The 25,632-nt window shown below is 43.5% G+C and overlaps 1 protein-coding gene across 8 annotated transcripts in view; it reads right to left on the bottom strand.

Moving 5' to 3' along the window:
• The window catches only part of HTR1E (5-hydroxytryptamine receptor 1E), a 148,217-nt gene that overhangs the window by 32,872 nt on the left and 89,713 nt on the right, over window positions 1-25,632 (bottom strand). Inside the window, exon 1 of one of the 8 annotated variants that reach the window (XM_033935663.1) lies at window positions 18,094-18,311. The exons of the other annotated variants lie outside the window; for them this stretch is intronic. The gene's annotated coding sequence lies outside the window, so the exon portion shown is untranslated. Of the gene's footprint in view, window positions 1-18,093; window positions 18,312-25,632 lie in introns of those variants that run through there. 8 annotated transcript variants of the gene reach the window in all.

The following is a 25,632-nucleotide window of genomic DNA, read 5'->3' as shown; positions in this document are numbered from 1 at the left end:
TACAAACAGAAAATCTGATTTCACCCATTCAAGTCAATGGAAAAAATGTAAAAAGCTGTGGGACCGATTTGAACGAAACTTGGTATGCAGATCCCTCACTACCTGGGGTGATATGTTCTGGGGGTCTCGCGGCCCACCTGCACACATGGGCGGAGCTACAAACAGAAAATCTGATTTCACCCATTCAAGTCAATGGGAAAAATGTAAAAAGCTGTGGGACCGATTTGAACGAAACTTGATATGCAGATCCCTCACTACCTGGGGTGATATGTTCTGGGGGTCTCGCGGCCCACCTGCACACGTGGGCGGAGCTACAAACAGAAAATCAGATTTCACCCATTCATGTCAATGGAAAAAATGTAAAAAGCTGTGGGATCTCCAGTTATTTTACTTAGCAACCTTGACCCACCAAAACTTTGCAATGGCACAAGGCTTTGTGTAAAGAGGTTACTGTCCAATGTAATTGAAGCGACTATCTTAACCGGAAAGGGACAAGGTGAAACCGTATTTATCCCGCGGATACCACTTATTCCAACAGATCTTCCTTTTCAGTTTAAGAGATAGCAAATTCCAGTGAGACTTGCTTTCTCTATCACAATCAACAAATCACAAGGACAGACTATTACATACTGTGGAGTGGATTTAAGATCCCCCTGTTTTTCCCATGGACAACTCTATGTTGCTTGATCAAGGGTGGGTTCACCCAAGAATGTATGTGTTCTTGCTCCTGGAGGTGAAACTAAAAATGTTGTTTATAATCAAGTTTTGTGTTAGTTGTATTGTATTTATTTTGTCAAATATTTCACATTATTATTTGAATATTGTACTTTTTATAAAGCTGTAAAAAAATAATTTCTTTCACCACTATAAAGTATCTTTATTTGAATCCATTTACAGTGTTATTGCTATAATTAAATACCTGTGCAACGCCGGGGCATCAGCTAGTAGTTTATAAATCTTTCCTTTTGGCTAAGTCTTAATAATAATATTGTAATTTATAGCTAAAGAGACATATCAAGAAACACTTTTTTTTACTTTTGTGATTATGATAAACACACCAAGGGCCTCAAAATAGTACCTGGCGGGCCACATGTGGCCCCCGGGCCGCGAGTTTGAGACCACTGTGCTAGAAGAATACATCTTGGTCACACATACAAAACATAGATAGTGCCTCAGCAAATATGAAACAAATGACCACAGATCAGCACTAGAGGTAGGAATGGAAAAAAACTTTACACTCCAAGAAAGCAGACTTGCATATACTAGAGAATTAGAAACTGAAACGCAAGATATCAGGGATGCTCATTAAGAACATAATTGCCATAATGAGACAGACCGAAGGTCCATCAATCCCGGCATCCTGTTTCCAACAGTGGCCAACCCAGGTCCCAAGTACCTGGCAGAAACCCAAAGAGCAGCAACATTCCAGAGCTGAGATTGTGATGTCATAAAGCCTCATTCCACCAATGCCTAAGAGCCAAACTCATCAGTGATGTCACAATGGCTTGATTTTCCTATACTTGACTTGCACAAGAACATAAGAATTGCCATATTGGTCCATCAAGCCCAGTATCCTGTTTCCAACAGTGGCCAACCCAGGTCCCACGTACCTGGCAGAAACCCAAAAAGTAGCGACATTCCAGAGCTGAGATTGTGATGTCATAATGCCTCATTCCACCAATGCCTAAGAGCCAAACTCATACTTGGCTCACATAAGAACATTAGAATTGCATTACTGGGTCAGACTGATGGTCCGTCAAGCCCAGTATCCTGTTTCCAACAGTGGCCAACCCAGGTCCCAAGTCCCTAGCTAGATCCCAAGTAGTAAAACAGATTTTATGCTGCTTCTCCTAGGAATAAGCAGTGGATTTCCCCCAAAGTTGACATGTTCCAACTATTATATTTATAATAAAACACTTTTTTTTCCTACCCCTGTAGTATGAGCATTTTATTTTTCCATTCAATTTAGTCCAAATGTCTCTCCTGCTTTTCACTGTTCTTCCTGCCTTTCCAGGGTCTCTCATGTGTTCTTATTTCTATCCTCCCTTCATATTCACCGCCTATTAGTATCCCTATCCTCAACTTATTACTATGTAGTATTTATACACTGCTTATAACCTAAGCGGTTTACATTCAGATACTATTTATTTACTCTATCCTGTCCTCCCCAAAGAGCTCAGGATGGGTTATAGGTTAACATGCGTAATATTCTTTAACAGGTTACATTTACAATACAAGTTTTTTTTGTATTTTTTTTTGGTACAAGTTTTAGCCTAACTTGACACATTCTAGGGATCTAATACCAATATCTGTAGTGTACATAGAAAGATATAGCAGCACTAGAAAAGGTTCAGAGAAGAGCGACCAAGATGATAAAAGGGATGGAACTCCTCTCGTATGAGGAAAGACTAAAACGGTTAGGGCTCTTCAGGTTGGAAAAGAGACGGCTGAGGGGAAGTCTACAAAATCCTGAGTGGAGTAGAACGGGTACATGTGGATCGATTTTTCACTCCGTCAAAGATTACAAAAACTAAGAGACACTCGATTAAGTTACAGGGAAATACTTTTAAAACCAATAGGAGGAAATATTTTTTCAATCAGAAAATAGTTAAGCTCTGGAACGTGTTGCCAGAGGATGTGATAAGAGTGGAAAGGTTTAGACAAGTTCCTGGAGGAAAAGTCCATAGTTTGTTATTGGGAAAGACACTGGGGAAGCCACTGCTTGCCCTATATTGGTAGCATGGAATATTACTACACCTTGGGTTTTGGCCAGATACTAGTGGCCACCGTGAGAAAGGGCTACTGGGCTTGATGGACCCAGTAAGGCTATTCTTATGTTCTTATGTCAACCAAGTATAGGACAATCAAGCCATTGTGATATGACTGCTGAGGTTGGCTCTGAGGCACTGTGGAATGAGGCATTATGACATCACAATCTCAGCTCTGGAATATTGCTCTCATTGGGGTTCCGGAATCTTGCTATTCTTTGAGATGGCGGAATGTTGCTGCTCTTTGGGTTCTGGCCAGGTACTAGTGACCTGGATTGGCCACCGTGAGAACGGGCTACTGGGCTTGATGGACCATTGGTCTGACCCAGTAAAGCTATTCTTATGTTCTTATGTTAATTTGTCATGGTACATAAGAACATAAGCATTGCCACTGCTGGGTCAAGTATTTCTCCCTATCTGGGCTCATAATCTGACTAATATACCTGGGGCAATGTAGGGTTCCTAGATTTTCCAATTGGAAAATCTGGACCCATCCCCAGGCCCTCCCAGATCTGCCCAGCCCCGCCCTGTAATGCCCAAATACTGCTCCCAGTCCCGCCTCCCACTGCCTGCTCTTATCGGGCAGGGAGCAAGTCTGCACATGTGCGGATGCCGCGCATGATGTCATCGCGTGGCATCCGCGTATGCGCAGACTTCCTCCCTGCCCAACACGATTTGATGAGGCTTTTCAAAATCCGGACAAAGTGCCGGCTTTTGAAAAGCCTTCCAGACCCCTGGACATGTCCTCAAAAGAAGGACATGTCCGGGGAAATCCGGACATCTGGTCACCCAAGGGCATTGGATCGTTAAGTGACTTGCCCAGGGTCACAATGAGCAGCGCTGGGTTTGAACCTGCAACCTGAATCTGCAGCCCTAACCATTAGGCCACTTCTCCACTCCTATATTCAGTACCAGCTCTCTTGGTCCCTATCTCACCCCTTTTCCATCATTGCTCCTCTATATCCCTGTCCCTATGCTTACTCCATCCCCAGCCTCTCTTCTCTCTGTACTGCCCTCGCTTTTCACTTCCTTTCCTCCAGCGCCCCCCAGCATGGGTCCAGCATTTCTTTCCTTCTCTCTCTCCTGTCCCCATTTCACAGTCCAGCATATCACCTTATTTTCCCTCAATGTGTCTCTTCTCTGTTCCAACCTCCCTCCCCCCCTGCCAAATCAGGCTCTAGCCCTTTCCTCCTGTACCCCCTCCCTGGATCCAACATCTCTCCCCCTCTCTTTCCTTCCTCCAGTATCACGCTCTCTCTCCTCTTGCCCTCCCCCTTCCTAGCTGGTATAACATATCTCCATCTTCATCTCCCCCATGCCAAGAACATCTTCATCTTTCCAACCCGCCCCTCTCCCCCCAATCTAGCATCTCTCTATCTCCCTAGCCATTCCCTCCAGGTCCAGACCACCTCTATCTTCCAACCCTCCCCCAAGTCAAGCACACCTCCATTTTTCTACCCCCCCCCCCCAAGGTCCAGCACATTTCTAACTCCAAACTGACCAGTTGGGAGGCTGCTGAGTGGGAGATCTTCATTCCAAAGTAGGAGTATGGGAAATGACCCATGAAACTGGAAGTCACTTGACAGTTCTGGACAGCACAAGGTTTTTCTAGCCTTCATGGAAGGCCAGGAAAAAAAAAGTGAATTTTAAGTAATGACAAACTTACCAAAAATAAGATTGAGATGAAGTGGTGGAGGAGTGTGTGGCGCAGTGGTTGGAACTACAGTCTCGGCACCCTGGGGTTGTGGGTTCAAACCCCGTGCTGCTCCTTGTGACCCTGGGCAAGTCACTCAGTCCTCCATAGCTTCAGGTATGTTAGGTAGATTGTGAGCCCACCGGGACAGGTAGGGAAACATTCTTGAGTACCTGATTGTAAAATCGCTTAATCTTGATAGGCGGTATATAAAAACCTAATAAACTTCAAACTAGGCAAACTAAATCAGGAATGCGCTGGGCAGGATGGACCTCTGGTCTGACCCAGTGGAGGCAACTTCTTATGTTCTTATGTTCTCCGTATTCGCGGTTTCGATTATTCACGTTTTTTAGCTTGCTGGCTCCTCCCCCTAAATGACATCAGCTTGTATAGAGAAATCGACGATTCCAAGCGTTTACAGAGAAAATCGCCAACTCCCGGCGCTTTATTCACCGTGTTTTGCCTCTCCTTCAGGAACAGGCCAGGTCTCCCGCCATGTTATTCGTGGTTTCACCCTATTCACGATGGTTTTTTTAATAGAAAACAGCGAATAACATATGAAAAAGCTATTCACGGTTTTTCTGTATTTGCGGTTCTGTTTATCCCCTTTCACAGCGAATACGGAGGGAGAAGTGCAATGTCAAAGCAGGAATGCTGGAAGGTAGGCATCGTCAAGAGATTTTGGGATGATAACCTAAGCATTCTCTCAGATGTATACGGAATAAAAAGATTAGCTAAAATAGATGGGGAACCTGAGGCCAGCATTTGGAGGAAGTTAATCAGAATCTTATAGGGTATCCTGTATGGATAGGAAGGCTAGTATGTTTAAAATTAAAAAGGGGAAACTTGGTCGAATTTCCTAAATCCAAATCATAGTCTAATTACTGTATTCTGGATCTGTTGTATTCTCTTGAAGTGGGAACTTGTGCATTAGGGCAGCTTATCGAAGGAAGAACTCAATGTGTTATTCTGGATCTGAACCTGCAGAGGCTGAACAGAGAATTCTGTAGGAAGTGTGTTTCTTTATTGAATTTACACTTATATACCGCACAATCCAAAGTTCTTGGCTACCTTGATTTATGCCCGTCTTATTTGCCTGCTGAATTTGTGAATTGGCTTTTCTTTAAGATATCAGATTCTTTTTCGACAAAGCTGATTTCTGAGTTAGAAACATAGAAGATGACGGCAGATAAGGGCCATCAGGTCTGCCCACTCTACTGACCCACCCCCAAGTCTACTATCCTAGGGATCCCACTCCTGGTGACAGGTTCCCTTGGCTTAACCCTCTAAGGGATCCCACATGGGCATCCCATTTGTTCTTAAATTCTCGCACGCTGTTTGCCTCGATCACCTGCACCGGGAACTCATTCCAAGGATCAACCACTCTCTCGGTGAAGAAATATTTCCTGAGTTCTGTCGGTGCGATCAAATTAACGCTGATTCCAAAGAAAGCCTCCCAAAAAGCCGATGATCCAACAAACTATAGACCGATAGCAGAAATTCCTGGTTTTGTTAAGATCATCGAGAGCATTGTGGTAGATCAATTGTCTCTATATCTAGACAATCATCATATTCTGACTATTACTCAATTGGCATTTTGGAAGGGCTTCAGCATGGAAACCCTACTAGGGGCTTTACGATCTAATATTCAGCAGCAGTTAATGTTTAAATCAAAATGGTGTTTGTGCTTATCATGACGACAATCGCTAGGTGATGACCATCAACGCTGTAGAAATTCAGTCACAATGGATTGGAAGCCAACGATTGCAAACAAGAGCGACCAGAAAGCTGGATAATTTCCCGGGTCACCTGTGGAACCTTTTTAATTTAAATTTATTTTATTTAGGGCTCCTTTTACAAAGCCATGTTAGGCTTTTTTTTAACGCGGGCCGTGGCAGTACTAGCTTTGACACTCATAAAATTTCTGTGAGCTTCGGAGCTAATACCACTGCGGCCAGCAATAAAAAAATGTCTAACTTGGCTTTGTAAAGTGGGGGAGGGGGGTTAACAATTTATAACCTACATTTTCCAACAGCTTTAAAAAATTGGCATTACACTGGCCACCTTCCAATCTTCTGGTACTCCACTGGGTTTTAAAGATAAATTACTCATTATTAAATGTGACACCCCCCCCTTAAAAATACCTCTGTTGTAAAAGCAGTAGTGGTGGATTTTTCAGGAAGCCACTGAATCTTGATTGAGGCTAGAGAAGCTTTGTGGGGGGAGCTGGAAATCCCTTTTCCCAGGAGGGAGGGGAGAGGTTATAAAAGGGAAGGAGGGAGTGTATACTAGGCTTTTTGGTTGTTTCTCTCTCCCGCCAAAGCTCAAGATTGAGGGAGACTCCCAGGGAGATTTGGGAGAAAACTGACAAGAAAATTGTAACTAGTTTAATCCAGAGTGAACTGGAAGTGACAGGGGGAAATCTGTTGATGAAACCAAAGTGTCTGCCGTTCATGCTGAAGAAACTGTAAATATTCAACCCAGAGTGACCTGGAAGTGACAGGGGGAAATCTGTTGATGAAACCAAAGTGTCTGCCGTTCATGCTGAAGAAACTGTAAATATTCAATCCAGAGTGACCTGGAAGTGACAGGGGGAAATCTGTTGATGGAACCAAAGTGTCTGCCGTTCATGCTGAAGAAACTGTAAATATTCAATCCAGAGTGACCTGGAAGTGACAGGGGGAAATCTGTTGATGGAACCAAAGTGTCTGCCGTTCATGCTGAAGAAACTGTAAATATTCAATCCAGAGTGACCTGGAAGTGACAGGGGGAAATCTGTTGATGGAACCAAAGTGTCTGCCGTTCATGCTGAAGAAACTGTAAATATTCAATCCAGAGTGACCTGGAAGTGACAGGGGGAAATCTGTTGATGGAACCAAAGTGTCTGCCGTTCATGCTGAAGAAACTGTAAATATTCAATCCAGAGTGACCTGGAAGTGACAGGGGGAAATCTGTTGATGAAACCAAATTGTCTGCCGTTCATGCTGAAGAAACTGTAAATATTCAATCCAGAGTGACCTGGAAGTGACAGGGGGAAATCTGTTGATGAAACCAGTGTCTGCCGTTCATGCTGAAGAAACTGTAAATATTCAATCCAGAGTGACCTGGAAGTGACAGGGGGAAATCTGTTGATGAAACCAAATTGTCTGCCGTTCATGCTGAAGAAACTGTAAATATTCAATCCAGAGTGACCTGGAAGTGACAGGGGGAAATCTGTTGATGAAACCAGTGTCTGCCGTTCATGCTGAAGAAACTGTAAATATTCAATCCAGAGTGACCTGGAAGTGACAGGGGGAAATCTGTTGATGGAACCAAAGTGTCTGCCGTTCATGCTGAAGAAACTGTAAATATTCAATCCAGAGTGACCTGGAAGTGACAGGGGGAAATCTGTTGATGAAACCAAATTGTCTGCCGTTCATGCTGAAGAAACTGTAAATATTCAATCCAGAGTGACCTGGAAGTGACAGGGGGAAATCTGTTGATGAAACCAAAGTGTCTGCCGTTCATGCTGAAGAAACTGTAAATATTCAATCCAGAGTGACCTGGAAGTGACAGGGGGAAATCTGTTGATGGAACCAAAGTGTCTGCCGTTCATGCTGAAGAAACTGTAAATATTCAATCCAGAGTGACCTGGAAGTGACAGGGGGAAATCTGTTGATGAAACCAAAGTGTCTGCCGTTCATGCTGAAGAAACTGTAAATATTCAATCCAGAGTGACCTGGAAGTGACAGGGGGAAATCTGTTGATGAAACCAAAGTGTCTGCCGTTCATGCTGAAGAAACTGTAAATATTCAATCCAGAGTGACCTGGAAGTGACAGGGGGAAATCTGTTGATGAAACCAAAGTGTCTGCCGTTCATGCTGAAGAAACTGTAAATATTCAATCCAGAGTGACCTGGAAGTGACAGGGGGAAATCTGTTGATGGAACCAAAGTGTCTGCTGTTCATGCCAAGTGCGTTGTAAACAGTTTGGAGGGTGTTCTGTAATTTAACTTAAAAAAAGTTCCTCGGACTAAGCTGTCGTTTCATCAGGAAGGAGAGTGAGAAGTTCGAGTGGAGTGAGTAAAACCCGAGAGTTGCCCATCCTCCGGCTTACCGGATTTGTCTGACCATAGTAATATCTGTGTGATGTAGACGCTCTATGTCTGAGGCTATTCCTCCACTTAGTGAATACAAAAGAAAATAGACAGTTGAAAATAGTTTTGTGGATTAAGGGGTCTTGTGACAATATACAAAACTAAAATGGATAAATCCTCAGCGATTGCTTTAATTTTTTCACGCTTCAGAATTCAGTCGACAGTTTTGAATAATTTTCTGTCGAATGCAATTTAAGTACTGTACTTCCCGCTCCTGACGAAGACGACGAAAACTGTCGAGTAGCGGTACCTTTTTTCCAAACAGGATTAGCTAAGTACTCCTCAAGTGGCAGCAGTTCTGAAATAAGACAGTGTATTATGATTCTTGACTAGAATGTTTTACGAAGGAAGTGACATTATGAATTGCTTGCAGATAGATGAACTCTCATGAGCAATTTATGAACTATTATAACACGTACAAATGTTTCATAGGATTTTTTTTTTTTTACATTTCTGTTTCTTGACCTTTTCACGATTTTCATGAATTCTTGCAAAGAATTTTAGGCACTTATAGTTTGTTTGTGTGATATTATCAACTTATTTATTAAGATTTATAGTTTGTTTATATCAGGGGTGTCCAATGTCGGTCCTCGAGGGCCGCAATCCAGTCGGGTTTTCAGGATTTCCCCAATGAATATGCATGAGATCTATTAGCATACAATGAAAGCAGTGCATGCAAATAGACCTCATGTATATTCATTGGGGAAATCCTGAAAATCCGATTGGACTGCGGCCCTCGAGGACCGACATTGGACACCCCTGGTTTATATGATATTATCAACTTATTCATTAATACATTAAGATATTTCGAGGGGTTCTTTCATTTTAGAGTGTATTTCTTATCAACTTTTCCAGTTTGGATTATCTATAGCACTTTGCACTTTATTGTATTTTGCACTTTATTACATTCACAAGGCAGATTCTTGGGAGCCTACATAGTCTTAAGTTAAATTTTCCTAGGTGTGACTGTTTGACCCTGATTTTTCTAGAACTTTACTCATTTGCGTGGTTTGCACATTCAGGACCAGAGACGGTGCTTATCTAGACTTTTGTCTGGTGCTGGTCACCCATGAGTTGCTGCCTGAGCTCAGAAATCCCTCGTTTATATTCCGAGAGCTCACATTGATGTCCGTTAACATTTCCAATAGGCTTATATTTCTATTCTTTCAAGGCCAAACAGATCCCCCTGAGGATTTATCCAGTTTAGCCAATTATAGATTGTTTTGTATATTGGATGTATTGGCAACTGTTGTGTCCATAGGGTTACATTCTTTTTGTCTTGTGACAATGCCATTTAGGCGAAGTGGCCAGTGTAAATATAAGCTTATTGCAAATTTATTCTGGATGATACAAGGGGCAATTGAAAAGTTTCTGGTCTATTCAAGGAAACAACAGTTTTGGAGAAGGAAATGACATTTATCTTCAACCTACACTTCTCCCTCCGAATTTGCGGTTTCAGTATCCGCAGATTCAGTTATTCACGATTTTTTTTTTGCAAAAAAAATATTTTCATTTTTTGGCTATTTTTAAGTCGTCCAAGCCTCCCCGGAACCATACCTGGTGGTCTAGCGGTGAAGTCTCAAGACTACAACGGGCACGCATGGCAACCATTCTGATGACAGCTTTGCACGGGGCAAAAGCATAGGAAGATCGCTCCTGCCCCGCTTCACCACTAGACCACCAGGTAAGGTTCCGGGGACGCAGGAGGGAGGCGGGGGTAGGTCAGAGCTGGCCGAGAAGTTATTTGCGATTTTTCACACTTCGCGGTCCGGCTCTTCACCTAACCCCAGCGAATACCAAGGGAGAAGTGTAGTCTCCTTTTAACTCAATACTTTTGCTCCAACATTTTTCCAGACCTTTCATGTCTTTAGTAAAATATGAAGCAGCCAAACTAGAAAAATAGCCATTTACGACATATATGACTGCCGAATCTGAAGAAAACTTCTTCCCAGACAGCCATCTTTTAAGGTTGCGATATAGAAAGAAGTTGCATGGGGCCAAATCCGTATGATAGATAAGGGATTAATTTGAGCCACAATTCCTACAATTTCACCATTGCGATTGTTGATGTGTGAGCCAGTGCGTTGTTCCGGTGGAAGAAAACTTTCTTCGTGGCAAATGAGGATAGAAAAAAAATTAAAAAATTTAAATTGAATCAGGTTGGGCAGACTGGATGGACCATTCGGGTCTTTATCTGCCGTCATCTACTATGTTATTATTATTTATCATTTTTATAGCAGTATTACACATACACAGGGCTGTACTCGTGTTCGAATCCTAGTGACTTGATGAATTACAGATCTAAAAAGAGATCGGTTTTGTGCTAGTCCGGAAAGGTCCTCCAGCGTCACCCCCATGGTTGTTTTCAACGTGTCCAGCCATCGTGATGTCCTTCTCCAGTGATCTCTCTCTTCTGACGGCGTGACCAAAATAAGACAGTCGTAACTTGATCATTTGGGCTTCGAGTGACATAGCCGATTTGATCTCTTCCGGAATCAATTTGTTAGTTCTTCTGGCAGTCCACGGCATGCCTAAAAACCCTCTCCAGCAGCAAAGCTCAAAACGTGTCGGTTTTCTTTCTGTCTGTCAATGCGTAGATTAGTTTCTGCTCAATAAAGATTATTATACAAAAAAAGAGAGAGCTTTAATCTAGACATAGAGAGACAGTCCCTGCTCAAAAGAGCTTACAATCTAGTCAAGACAGACAAACTGGACAAAAAGGTGCATCTATACCCAATGTTCAGGTGAGGGAATCACAGGAAATGATAAGATAGATATTGATAAGACAATTTCACCGTGATTTCAGTGCTTAGATGCTGTTATAAGCCAGCACAATATTTACCATTTATGGTTTTTCCCTTTTCCAGATAGTCAATAAAAATTATCCTGTGGAAATCCCAAAAGACAGTCGCCATCACCTTCCCAGCCGACCGAGCCATTTTCGCTTTCTTCCGAGTCAGTTGATCTCTTGTAGTGCATTGTTTGGATTGCTGGTCTGTCTCAGGAGTATAGCGATAAATCCCAGTCTTAACCTCAGTCACAAAATGCCGCCAAAAAAGTTGTTCTCATTGTGCTTAAAATGCTCAAGACACATTTTCACAATGTCCAGTCAAACTCGTTTGTAGTCGACGGTTAGCAAACGCGACATCCATCGTCCACTCAACTTCCTCATGCCTAAATTCACGTTAAGATGGCGTGTACATGTTCTGATGGAATGCTAGCAACCTCTGCTCTCTCGTTTAGGGTCAATCAGCAATCTTCCATCATGATTCGGTGAACTTCATCAACCATTTCGTCGGCTGTTGCTGTTTTTGGATATCTGGAATCATTCTTCACAACAAAGCTTGTTCTACCACATTTAAACCAGCAGCCACTGCTTTCACCGTTGAAAATGAAGGACACGCGTCACCATACACTGTGTTTAACTTAGATTCAATTATGGAGGTGACTTTCCCTTCAAATGAAGGAATTTTATCATGGCGGGATATCCAATTTCGTCCATTTTTTTTAAATAAAGTGGAGCAGTTGTTCACTTTAAAAGGCTGACATGACAAAATCGACTGACTTGAACATCTAGCCAGAGATCTTTGTCAATGCTATCTGCCGGACAGCTATAGAATTATGACGCTAATTGAGAATGAAATGGGGACAAATTTGTACCCGTCCCTGCAGGAACTCAATTTCCCCGTCCCCGCGAGTTTTGTCGCTGTCCCTGATCCATTCCTGTAAGATGTGCTTTAACTACACAAGCCTTGAACACTCATGATTAGAGAATGACACGGCGACAAAATTCATCACCGTTCCCGTCCCCGCGGAAAACCGCGGGAAACCATCTTCGTGTCATTCTTTAAGGAGAGAGGAAAGAATCAGAGTATAATTGAGCAGAACCACTGACCCGCAAGCTTTGCTTTGAAGAATGCTGGTGTAGAAGGACCGAGGTTGAAATAGACACTAGAAAATGACATGGGATTATTTCCCGCGGTTATCCGCGGGGACGGGGACGGTGATGAATTTTGTCACCGTGTCATTCTCTACACTGAAGATGATATCTTCAGTCTTACAGGGCCCTCGGTAACCAGAGGACACTTGCTGAAAATCAGGGGAGGGAAATTTCAGGGTGATGCTAGGAAGTACTTCTTCACTGAAAGGGTGTTAGATCATTAGAACGAGCTGCCTCAGCGGGTGATTGAGGCCAGCAGCGTGTTAGATTTCAAGAGAAAATGGGATATTCATGTGGGATCTCTAGGAGAGTAAGAATCAGGGAGTGGGTCATTGGTATGGGCAGACTCGATGGGCTATGGCCCTTTTCTGCCGTCAATTTCTATGTTTCTATGTTTCTATGTTTACTCATGATTTTAAAGTGTTTGAGGCTTGCGCAGATGAGAACAGAGCTTGCAGAAATGGGGCAGGGACAGGCAAAAAACTCATTGGGACAGGATAGGAAAATGAGTTCCTGCAGGGACGGGGAAAAATTTCTTGGTCATGCAGGAAACGTTTCAATTGACCCTCGTATATCCCAAATTTTATTAAAATTAGTCAAGCTATGACAGATTTATACACAAAATAAACCTTGTTTAGTTGGTTTTTTTTTTAAAGTGTATTTTTCTGAAATTTCCGTGCCTTCCACCCTGTTCTCCTTTTAAAAGCAAGTGGAAGGAGGACCTAATTTCCAGCTTAAAATTGATTTAATCTTTCAACTGACCATCTGTACGATTTTTGTGAATTAGATTTCTCTCTCCTCAAACTCATTACGCTCCCTTGTTACTGGGAGAAAATGTGAACGGTGCTGAAAGATCTCGCCGCTTCAAGCTTCCGAGCGCAATCATAATGAAACTTGATGTTTCATTCTGTAAACCGCTTAGAATCCTAACGGAGTTTAGCGGTATATAAGAAATAAATTACATTACATTACATTACATTTAACATATATAATTTGGAGTGATCAGTCTTGACAAGAGGTTAGCAACTTTTAAGAGGCTGTAGTGCAGTTCAAAACACTGACTGACAGTTCCACCGACAAATGCATTAAGTTAGAGAACCCAGTTCCCATCTAGCAGAATAAATCGCCACTTATTGGAGGTAAGACCGGAGCATCAGACACTGGAGTGTCAGACAGATGGGCAGAGACAAAGCTTATTGTGACTTATTCTGTTGTGTTAGAAAGGCTTTGGCTGTGAATGAGGAAACAGGTATAGTAACTCCATAGCATTTTTTTGAAGCAGAAATGCTTGACAGATTCTTTGGGCTATCGGTTGGTTCATAAATAAGCAGCAAAACAGTCCTGGAAGATCTGAGGAGAGCGTGGTATAGTGGTTAGAGCTACAGTCTCGACACCCTGAGACTGAGGGTTCAAAACCCCGCACTGCTCCTTGTGACCCTGAGCAAGTCACTTAATCCTCCAGAGTGAGAACTGACGGCAGCCGTTCGCGGAGCGGCGCAGGACCAGGCAGGAAGCGTAAAGCGTGTGCTCCTGCTTTATTCGCCGCTCTGCAGCAACAAAGGAGGCAGCCGTCCAGCAGGCGCGCAGAAGGCTCACGGCGAGACTGCGCTGGACCACTGCCATTTTAAAAAAAGGTATGGGGGGCTGGGGGCTGCTTACCACCGGACGCACCTACATGTAGAGGAGGAAAAACCAAGAAAAAAATTTTGAACCAAATTTTTTTTCTTGGTTTTTCCTCCTCTACACATAGGTGCGTCTTATGGTCAGGTGTGTCTTAAAGACCGAAAAATGCGGTAAGTCCCAATCCCCCCCCCTTCCAGCCTTAAAAAAACCCCCACAAGGAAGTATATGATATCAATATCCAAACAACCCCACCCTCAAACTCTCTATACCAAACTATTTGATCATTTTTTTTAAGGTCTGCCATTTGAAGCAAAAACTTATTTCAGAATCGCTTCTTCTTCAGTCTAATCGTCTGTCCTGCCCACTTAAATCTCTCCTGGCAGCTCAACTGCCGATATGCAGCTCTATTTAACTAGGCAATGCTGCTGAATATTAGCTCTGACAGACCATTAACAAAATGGGCAGGTCAGAGGCAATGTAGATAGGGTTACCAGATTTTCCAGACAGAAAATCGGGACCTGTGGCCCTGCTCCCCAAGCTCACCTCTTCTGGTGCATCCCGTTTGGCTGGTTAGACAGCGGTAGGATGCCCACCGCCGCCTACAATTGGGATGCCGTTTATAGAATTTGGTTCTCAGTGTCTACTGTATCATACGCAGAGGCTATATCAAGGGAGACCATGCAGAATATTTTTTCTTTATCAGTCTCTTTCCTGATATCATCCACGGTTGTCAACAATAAGGACTTATTCATTGCTTTCCTGTCAAGTAATGAAACATAGAAACATAGAAATAGACGGCAGATAAGGGCCACGGCCCATCTAGTCTGCCCACCCCAATGACCCTCCCCTACCTTTCTCTGTGAATAGATCCCACGTGTCTATCCCATTTGGCCTTAAAATCAGGCACGCTGCTGGCCTCAATCACCTGAAGTGGAAGACTATTCCAGCGATCAACCACCCTTTCAGTGAAAAAGAATTTCCTGGTGTCCCCGTGCAGTTTCCCGCTCTGGAGCTCCTTAGAGAACCAGGGATATAAAGATGGAAGTCAGAGAAGAATCTTTAAATATATATCAAAAAAGCCTGACTTCAATGAAAAAACAGACTCGTGAGAGTGATTGGTTAATATATAATGCATTCAGAGATATGAAACTCCTAAAAGAAGGCTAAAAGCCTCCTTAACGGGAAAAAGAGTTCACCTTCCAGTCATCGCGACCGCATATGTAGCCAATCACTCTCTGAGACTTGGCAGAAAAATTTTTTTTATCTTATGCTTCTTCAATGATTCAAAAAGTCAAACCAAAAAACATTGCTTTGCTTCATATATTCAAATTCTTTTAAATGCATTTAAGTTCATAGTGTGCTACAATTAAATAATCCAATGATTTCTTCGTTTTCCTGCACACTATGGGGGTAATAATAATAAAAAAAAAAAAAAAAACGTCTAAAAAGTGTCCTAAATGGCTACTTGGACGATCAAAAAGCCTGATCGTCCAAGTACCTATAACCAAAGCTGGTTTTTAGACGTATCTAAAACCAGCTTAGGCCTTTCCCCTGCCTCTAGATGCACAGAGAGAAAAGAGGTGTGTTTAGAGGAGGGGAGAGGGCGGGCAGTGGGCGGGAGGTGGGCCGACCTACACCTAGGCGTACAAAAGGTATAACCAAAACATTTACAGGTTGCCTAGTCGGCACTTAGACCTTTTTCACTTAGACGAAATAAAACCAGGTTTAAGTGCCGAAAAAGGGGCCGCTGGCGCCATCAGTTCAGCGGCCCGGCAACCTAACCATCGCGGCAGGAGAGATGCCTCATTTCCCCTACCGCGATGCCATCACTCTTCTACCCGAACTGCCGCGACACTTTGTCCAGGTTTTGAAAAGCTTCCCGACATAATCGCGTCGGGAAGGGGCATCGAGCGCCCCCTAGTCTTTGTAATTTTTGACAGAGCGAAAGATCGATCCACTTGTACCCATTCTACTCCACTCGGGATTCTGTAGACTTCAATCCTATCTCCCCTCAGCCGTCTTTTTCCCAAGCTGAAGACATTTCTCAAGTGGGTTCTGAAGGCAGCTTTAAACTTAGTTCGAGATGGTCTCAAACTCAAACCCTTTGCAGGGCCACATTTTGGATTTGTAGGTACTTGGAGGGCCTCAGAAAAAAATAGTTAATATCTTATTAAAGAAATGACAATTTTGCATGAGGTAAAGCTCTTTATAGTTTATCAATCTTTCCTTTTAGCTGTCTTAATAATAATATTGTCATTTATAGCTAAAGAGACTTATGATCAAAGAAACTGTTTTATTTTACTTTTGTGATTATGATAAACATACCGAGGGCCTCAAAATAGTACCTGGTGGGCCGCATGTGGCCCCCGGGCCACATGTTTGAGACCACTGGTTTAGCATATAAGGATTGAGGTAAGGAATTCCACAAGGTGGGTACTACAAAGAAAAATGTTGCATGATGTGTAGGGTCTAACCACATCTGTAATACCAGCTGGAAGAGAAAGGGGTACGCCAGCATGATGAATTCAGCAGTGGTAAGTTGCCTGAATCCACGGGGCTATTGCCAATATCTTCAGTATTCTGCTATCTTGTCATCAATGCTGCTACTATAGTCTTTGTACTACTGTGCGTTTCCACCAACAGAATAAAGCTCTCTCTTTTTTTGTATAATAATCTTTATTGAGCAGAAACTAATCTACGCATTGACAGACAGAAAGAAAACCGACACGTTTTGAGCTTTGCTGCTGGAGAGGGTTTTTAGGCATGCCGTGGACTGCCAGAAGAACTAACAAATTGATTCCGGAAGAGATCAAATCGGCTATGTCACTCGAAGCCCAAATGATGAAGTTACGACTGTCTTATTTTGGTCACGCCGTCAGAAGAGAGAGATCACTGGAGAAGGACATCACGATAGCTGGACACGTTGAAAACAACCATGGGGGTGACGCTGGAGGACCTTTCCGGACTAGCACAAAACCGATCTCTTTTTAGATCTGTAATTCATCAAGTCACTAGGATTCGAACACGAGTTGAGGGTACCTAAACTAACTAATAGCAGTGCATGATATGATAGATAAACACAAAGTTCTTTCATTGAACTGGACTGTGAAAGACAATTTGCCTTATTACCATATGTTTCACTCCATAAGACGCACCTCATCATAAGACGCACCCCAGATTTAGAGGAGGAAAACAAGAAAAAAAGCCATTCTGAACTAAATTCTCCCTGCCAGGCTCTGCACCCAACCCCACACTCCTTGCCAAGCTCTGCACCCTGTCCCCCCTCTCGTGGTCTAGTGGTAGGCCGGAACAGGGCAGACAGGGACAGGGCAGGACGGCCTATTGGCTGGCAGGCAGGTAGGGACAGGGCAGGTAGGCAGGCCTCCCCCTCCCAGGCATCCCCCCAGGCAGGCAGGCAGTAGTCCCCCCTCCCAGGCATCTCCCCGAGGCAGGTAGGCAGTACTCCCCCCCAGGCATCCCCCCAGGCATGCAGGCAGTACTCCCCCCTCCAAGGCAGCACCCCAAGGCAGGCAGGCCTCCCCCTCCCAAGCAGCCCCTCCCTAAGCAACCAGGCCTCCCCCTCCAAGGCAGCCCCCCTAAGCAAGCAGGCCACTCCCCTCCCAGGCAGCCCCCCAGACAAGCAAGCAGGCATCCCCCCTCCCAGGCAGCCCCTTCCAGGCAGGCAAGCCTCCCCCTCCCTGGCAGCTCCCCCAGGCAAGCAGGCCTCCCCGCAGGCAGGCAGGCAGGCCCAGCTTCTCCCTGCTCCCTATTTTTAATTTGGCAGTGCAGGCAGGCAGGTCCCAGTCTCTTCCTCCTCCCTCCCTACCCCCCAGGCAGGCAGCAGGCAGGCCCCGGCCTCTTCCTCTTCACCCCCCAGGCAGGCGACAGGCAAGCCCTAGCCCTCTTCCTCCTCTCTGATGCCTCCCGCACGTACCTTTTCTTTTTAACTTCTAGACGCAGTGCCTCGCTGAGAGTGGCACACCAGGCTGGCTGCCTGGTTTCCGCCGTTTCCTCTGAGAACTGACGGCTGCCTCCTCTTCCGTTCTCTCGCATAGCGACACACCAGGTTGCCTGCCTGATCCTGCGCCGCTTCCCACTTGACCTCTAACGCTGTATTGTTTGTTCCCCTGATGAACCAAATATTGGTGAAACAAGGTCGCTTGTTGGGAAGATTGGAGAAGACATGACAACGTTGGAGCTCAAGTCGTCTTTTGTCAGCTAAGTCCTTGAACGTGCCTCCGGGTGTCTTTGCCCTTTTCTATACCTGAGCTGTTCTGTGAGGGCGTTTTTGCCTGTGAAAGTATAAAAAGCAGTTTTGATTTATACCTTTTGGTTCTAGACTGCTACATTAGTCTGAGGCTTTTTCTTCATCTTTTTGGGTGCATGCTGGGTTTGAAGAAGGGGGTACCTTGATGCCATGATCAAACATTTTTAATTATTATATGAATAATTTATCCCCCCCAACATTCAGTCCACAGCAGTCAGTGAATTTAAAGGTCCCGACTGCCACAGGCTGAATCTGACCTGGATATTCAATGCTGGGCCTTATCTGGGCACCAGCATTGACCATGCAAGTCTTTGGGGTCCACTGGCCATTACTAGGTGTTGGCCAATATTCAGACCAATGCCCAGGTAACTCTCTGGCTAAAGTTAGGACAACCTTTTTGCTGTCCTAACTCACCCAGTTAGTGAACTGAATATCACTGCTAATTGGGTAAATCCTATCTCCGCCCTGACTCCACCCCTGAACAGCCCTGGCACGAACGGATTATTCTGTGACGCGCTGGGCTGATATTTAGGCCCTAATGCTCAAAAGCTTGCTGTGCAAGTAAGGCTGGTTGTAGCCCCTCTCTTGCTCCGGTGGCTTTATGGGCAGGGGGCTAAAGATACTGCCTTTGAGAGGTTCACTTCTATGTTGATGAGGTCAGATGTTTATAGGAGAGCCTCTGAGATCAGCTTTCTTGGTGGTTTGTTTGTGTTTTTTAAAAAATCTTTATTTAACTCCATTGTGCCATATAATATGGACATTGAATGTGTCTTATGGTTCATAGACAACAACGCGGAAGACAAAGGCGCGCGCCGACAACTGAGCGCAAGACAGAGGCATACGCCAAAGAAAATTACTGTTTTTAGGGGCTCCGATGGGGGTTTTTGTTGGGGAGCACCCTCAGTTTACTTAATACAAATCGCGCCGGCGTTGTGGGAGGTTTGGGGGGGTTGTAATCCCCCACATTTTACTGCAAACTTAACTTTTGCCCTAAAAACAAGGAAAAAGTGAAGTTTTCAGTAAAATGTGAGGGGTTACAACTCCCCAAACCCCCCACAACGCCCCCACAACGCGGCGCGATCTGTATTAAGTAAAGTGGGGGGGTTCCCCCCCACACCCCCCCATTGGAGCCCTATAAACAGTAATTTTCTTCGGCATGCGCCTCCGCGCTGCGCTCAATTGTCTGCTCGCGCCTTTGTCCCGGCGCGCTTTTGACCTGACACCGTGTCTTATAGGTGTTACGTTAATGATATTCAGTTTTTTCCTCCTTTAGATGCTGGTTTTAACCACATTTTGGGCAGGTTAAATTATTGTTTGGAAAAGATACCCGATTGGATGTCTGTACATAGACTGGCTTTGAACCTGTCGGAAAAAAACAGAAACTATGGGCTCCTTTTACGAAGGCGCACTAGCGTTTTTAGCGTGCGCTAACCCCCACAGTACACAAAAAATACTAATGCAAACTCCATGGAGGCGTTAGCGTGTAGCCCGCGCTAAAAACGCTAGCGCATCTTCGTAAAAGGAGCCCTACGATTATAGGGAGGCTGTCAGATTCATCTTTATCCTCCTCGGTTCGTTTTCATGGCCAGATAATTTTGTTATAATACCAAGCTATAAAAAGAGTATAGGATTAATATATAATATAATTAATATATAATATAATAATATATAATTAATATAATATAATATTATAATATATTATATTATATTATAATATTATAATTATAATATAATATAATATTATAATATAATATAATATTATAATATAATAAATAATATAATATAATATAATAAATAATATAATCTATATATATAAAATCGGAGGTATGTATGTGTGTATGTATGTGTGTGTGTATGTGCCGCGATCACGCAAAAACGGCTTGACCGATTTGAACGAAACTTGGTATGCAGATCCCTCACTACCTGGGATGATATGTTCTGGGGGTCTCGCGCCCCACCTGCACACGTGGGCGGAGCTACAAACATAAAATCATATTTCACCCATTCATGTCAATGGAAAAAATGTAAAAAGCTGCCATTCTCACAGTAATTCAAAAACGGCTTGACCGATTTGAACGAAGCTTGGTATGCAGATCCCTCACTACATGGGGTGATATGTTCTGGGGGGTCTTGCGGCCCACCTGCACACGTGGGCGGAGCTACAAACAGAAAATCAGATTTCACCCATTCATGTCAATGGAAAAATTGTAAAAAGCTGCCATTCTCACTGTAATTCAAAAACGGCTTGACCGATTTGAACGAAACTTTGTATGCAGATCCTTCACTACCTGGGCTGATATGTTCTGGGGGTCTCGCGGCCCACCTGCACACGTGTTATAATTAAATACCCGTGCAACGCCGGACCTTCAGCTAGTATAATATAATAAATATAATAATTTTAATAAATATGCTCTTCTCACATTCAATATTGTCCATAAATATAGAATTCAATTTATTTTTTTTTTTTTTAAATATAATGTGAAAAGTACTCAGTGCTCTTTGTGTCCTGCACCGTCGGTGCCGCTAAGAGACCAAGTTTGGGACCATCGTAACACTCTTCCGTCCCAGTACAAACACGTTACTACAACGGCTACTTATGGGAATGGGAAAAGGTAGCGCTTATCTTATGTTAGGAGTAACTGATCTTGTGCCTTCAGCATGACCAAATGGCGGCCCGGCAGGAAATTTTCCTTTGCTGTTTGTGCTTTAAAGTGACCGGTGCGTGCTCGTAAAATTGTGCGTAAAATCTCTATACTTTGGAGGAAAGGCAGGAGAGGGGAGATATGATAGAGATGTTTAAATCCCAAAGTTTAACTACAAAATACTACTCACCAGAGATGGGTTAGACTCCCCCAATAACCATTTCACAAACCAGTGGAGAAAAAGCCTCAAAAATTTCAATGCAGCAGTAAACAACTTCAATACTGTTTAAAGTCCAAGCTGCTTATGTACTATCTCTGGCAAAAAAAACTCCACCACTCCACAACTGCAGGAGTCAGCCCAGCTAAATTGCGTGATCTGAATATTAGCCCCATAGAGTTTTCTAAAGGGAAATTGCTTTTTTAAAAAAATTTAAGACAACCCTATATATTTTGCTCAAAAACAGTAAGAAGTAATCCTACTGCTGTACAGCACTTCTTTCAGCGTAATTTCACTGTTATTTTCAAGGTCCTCAGCGGGCCACCACACACTCAAATCCTTTCATAGTGTGGGGCTTTATGCTCCCATTCGTCATTGGACCATTAACTATGATTATAATTTTATGTTGAAAAAGTTATTTATTATTATAAATGCTAAAATTACTTAGCTTTATGGTTTTGACGTTAGTCGGGAGGGTTCAAAAACATCAGCCACCAACATGTTTCGCCCGTGTGTCTCTAGGGCTTTATCAAGGCTCCCTCTCCCTGTTCAGAAATAGAAGACATACTTAAGTATGACTAAAAACCATAAGGCATCAAATAAGCACATATTAAATTCAGACTCATACCGTTTGTAGTCAGTTTACTCCCGCCGTCACGCCATATACGAAATGGCGGTCGGGTTCATTCGCGATCAATTTATACGTGACCCAGACGTAGACGTCCCAAAAGTTCAGGGACGTCAGAGTCTGACGTCAAAACTTACGCTATCCATTTCAACACCCTTTCGTTTACATTGTTTCACTTGGAATAATGTGATATACAGAAACCCCAGGATCTAAACTCATATTAGGGAAGCCCACTCTAATTCATTATTTAGTCCATAAGGGACCACCGTGTTCAGGCGATAAATCCAGCGCTGCTCAATGTAATTAAGACGGCTCTCCCAATCACCCTCAACTTCTTTCTCGGATATTTGATCTATAACCCTCCATTTAATATGTTCAATCCCATGAGCCTTATCCAGCCAGTGTTGGACAATAGGGGCTTGTACCGCCTTAGTATTAATACGGGATTTGTGTTCGTTGAGGCGCACATTAATAGCTCTTTTGGTGCGCCCCACGTACACCAGATTGCAGGGGCATACAATTATATATATAAAACAGCATTGGTGTTTTACTGACCTTCCCCTATTTGCTTATCGTAGGGGTAAAACCATTGGTCAGGCTCTTAAAAAACCGGTTAATCAATATGACAGTAATACTGGTGGGGGTCATACTAAATGTCATCATTGCCAATGGTGTGAATCCACGCTAGAAGGGCTTCAATGGACCGACCCTCAAAGAGGTTACCTGGTGAGATCGAGGGCTGACACAACCTGTAAAACTAAGAGAGTTATATATATAATTGTATGCCCCTGCAATCTGGTGTACGTGGGGCGCACCAAAAGAGCTATTAATGTGCGCCTCAACGAACACAAATCCCGTATTAATACTAAGGCGGTACAAGCCCCTATTGTCCAACACTGGCTGGATAAGGCTCATGGGATTGAACATATTAAATGGAGGGTTATAGATCAAATATCCGAGAAAGAAGTTGAGGGTGATTGGGAGAGCCGTCTTAATTACATTGAGCAGCGCTGGATTTATCGCCTGAACACGGTGGTCCCTTATGGACTAAATAATGAATTAGAGTGGGCTTCCCTAATATGAGTTTAGATCCTGGGGTTTCTGTATATCACATTATTCCAAGTGAAACAATGTAAACGAAAGGGTGTTGAAATGGATAGCGTAAGTTTTGACGTCAGACTCTGACGTCCCTGAACTTTTGGGACGTCTACGTCTGGGTCACGTATAAATTGATCGCGAATGAACCCGACCGCCATTTCGTATATGGCGTGACGGCGGGAGTAAACTGACTACAAACGGTATGAGTCTGAATTTAATATGTGCTTATTTGATGCCTTATGGTTTTTAGTCATACTTAAGTATGTCTTCTATTTCTGAACAGGGAGAGGGAGCCTTGATAAAGCCCTAGAGACACACGGGCGAAACATGTTGGTGGCTGATGTTTTTGAACCCTCCCGACTAATGTCAAAACCATAAAGCTAAGTAATTTTAGCATTTATAATAATAAATAACTTTTTCAACATAAAATTATAATCATAGTTAATGGTCCAATGACGAATGGGAGCATAAAGCCCCACACTATGAAAGGATTTGAGTGTGTGGTGGCCCGCTGAGGACCTTGAAAATAACAGTGAAATTACGCTGAAAGAAGTGCTGTACAGCAGTAGGATTACTTCTTACTGTTTTTGAGCATGTTATATGGGAATACTCTTCTTTCAAAAAGTGGTGATTTGGGTGCCTAGAGTTCCATTGCAACCCTATATATTTGTCATTTCACTGAGACATTGAAGTCAGATGAAATGCTTACTGTGCCCTCTTTGGGAAAGATACACTATGCAGACACAAGGACTGTGACTTTTTTGATTGCAGGCTCCACGTGTCTAGGATAAGTTGCCATCTGCTTGGAGATTTTCTCAAGATGTCATCATTTTTAGAAAACATTTGAAGGTACACTTTTTTAAAGCAGGCTTTTATTGAATGAATATTCAAATGGTTAATTTGGTGGCAGCTGGTATTTTTTTGTGATATTTGGATTTTATATGGTAATTATGTGTGATTTTATAAATGTGATACTATACTCAAGTTTCAAGTTTTATTTAGACCCGATATACCGCCCAGGAGATCTTTCAGGGCAAATCAAAAACAGAAAAGAACTACAATAAGGGACAGGATAGAAGGGATAGAATGCACTCGGAAGGAGGCCTAAGACTCCGGTTGGTCCAGGTGCCCAAGGCCCCTCTTATGGGAGGGGCCTTACACATCTGAGCCAATCAGGACCTTAGGCCCCTCCCTGGTACATCCCATGATGCACTGAGAAGGGAAAGACCTGCCAGTGTGAAGAGACGGACCTGGTGGCATCCCTCTGACCCGCCAAACTTCAAAAGATACGGGAGACCCGGCAGGAGGGAGTGGGCATCCCTCCTACCAGGGGGCTTCGGGAGTGGAGACAGGAGGAATTAGGCATTTCTCCTGCTGCAGTGTCAGGTGGGGGTTTGTTGGTGGCAGTAGGAAGAATTGAGCATCCCTCCTATCCAGGGGTTCGGGGGTTCCAGCGGGTGGGAGTGGAAATTCCTCCTACTAGCCAACTTCACAGGGGGGGGGGGGTTTCCTGTCATGGTTGCAGGTGCTCAGCTGATCACAGCAGGGAGATTTCCTTGCTGCGATCAGCTCAGTGGCCATGTCTATTTGAAATGTAGAGAAAACAAACAGGAGAAACAGCCTTCACACCAATGAGTAGCAGAAAACGACAACAAAGGAGACCAGATGGTGCTCACTCCTTTTTATTTTAACAGACTCGACACAATCGTGTTTCGGCCCTAAAAGGCCTGCCTCAGGAGTCTTGCTGTTAAATCATAATAGAAAATGTGTATCGATCGATATGTTCAATTATAGCAAAAAAATTATCTTGAGAAACACTATGTCGGATGCTGACAATGAGCGACGGGAAAGCGCAAGCAAATAAAAAGTTTTGCTTTTTATTTGCATGTGATTTCGCATCACTCATTGTCAGCATCTGACATAGTGTTATCAGCATCCGACATAGACGGCAGCCATTCTGGAAGTGGCGCGGGGCCAGGCTGGATACCGAAAAGATCGCTCCTGCCCTGCACCACTGGCCACAAGATTAGAGGAGGCAGCCCGCAGCTGTCCAGCGAGGGAGGTATTTAAGGGGGATTTAAAAAGGTACTGGAGAGGGGGGGATGATTTACAAGGGGTTTGATTTATTGAGGGGATGTATTAGATAGGCCCCCCACATAAGCAAGCCACAACCAGTACTCATGTTTGTAAAATCCATCTATAAGCCGCGGCCTATAGCTGGGGAAATACGGTATGACATCTGGGTTTTTACTTTTCATTAAAGCAATGGAAGTAAAACCCGGATGTCTCAATCTGTCCTCCTTTTTCTGAAGCCATATGGTAACCCTAGTTATACCTGTCTATCTAGTCACATAAAATAGAGATTAAAAGCAACAAAAGTATTTTTCTTTAAGCCTTTTTTTTTTTTTTTTCAATAATACAAATTAAAAATGAAATGTTCTCAGTTAAAGGATCACTACACAACATCTTACGCAACCTGAGGTTGAAAGCATGCCCCATTCACCCATAATCACTGAGAAATAAAATTCTATCAACCGGGCTTGAGTGCATTTTGTCTACAGAGGAAGAAAATAAATGATACTATCGTACAGAGATATGGACTTGCACTCAGAAGGAGTACA

Source organism: Geotrypetes seraphini, chromosome 3, assembly GCF_902459505.1.
Source record: "Geotrypetes seraphini chromosome 3, aGeoSer1.1, whole genome shotgun sequence".
Lineage (NCBI taxonomy): Eukaryota > Metazoa > Chordata > Amphibia > Gymnophiona > Dermophiidae > Geotrypetes > Geotrypetes seraphini.
Note: the sequence above shows the minus strand (reverse complement) of the source record. Positions and strands in the feature narration are given on the sequence as shown.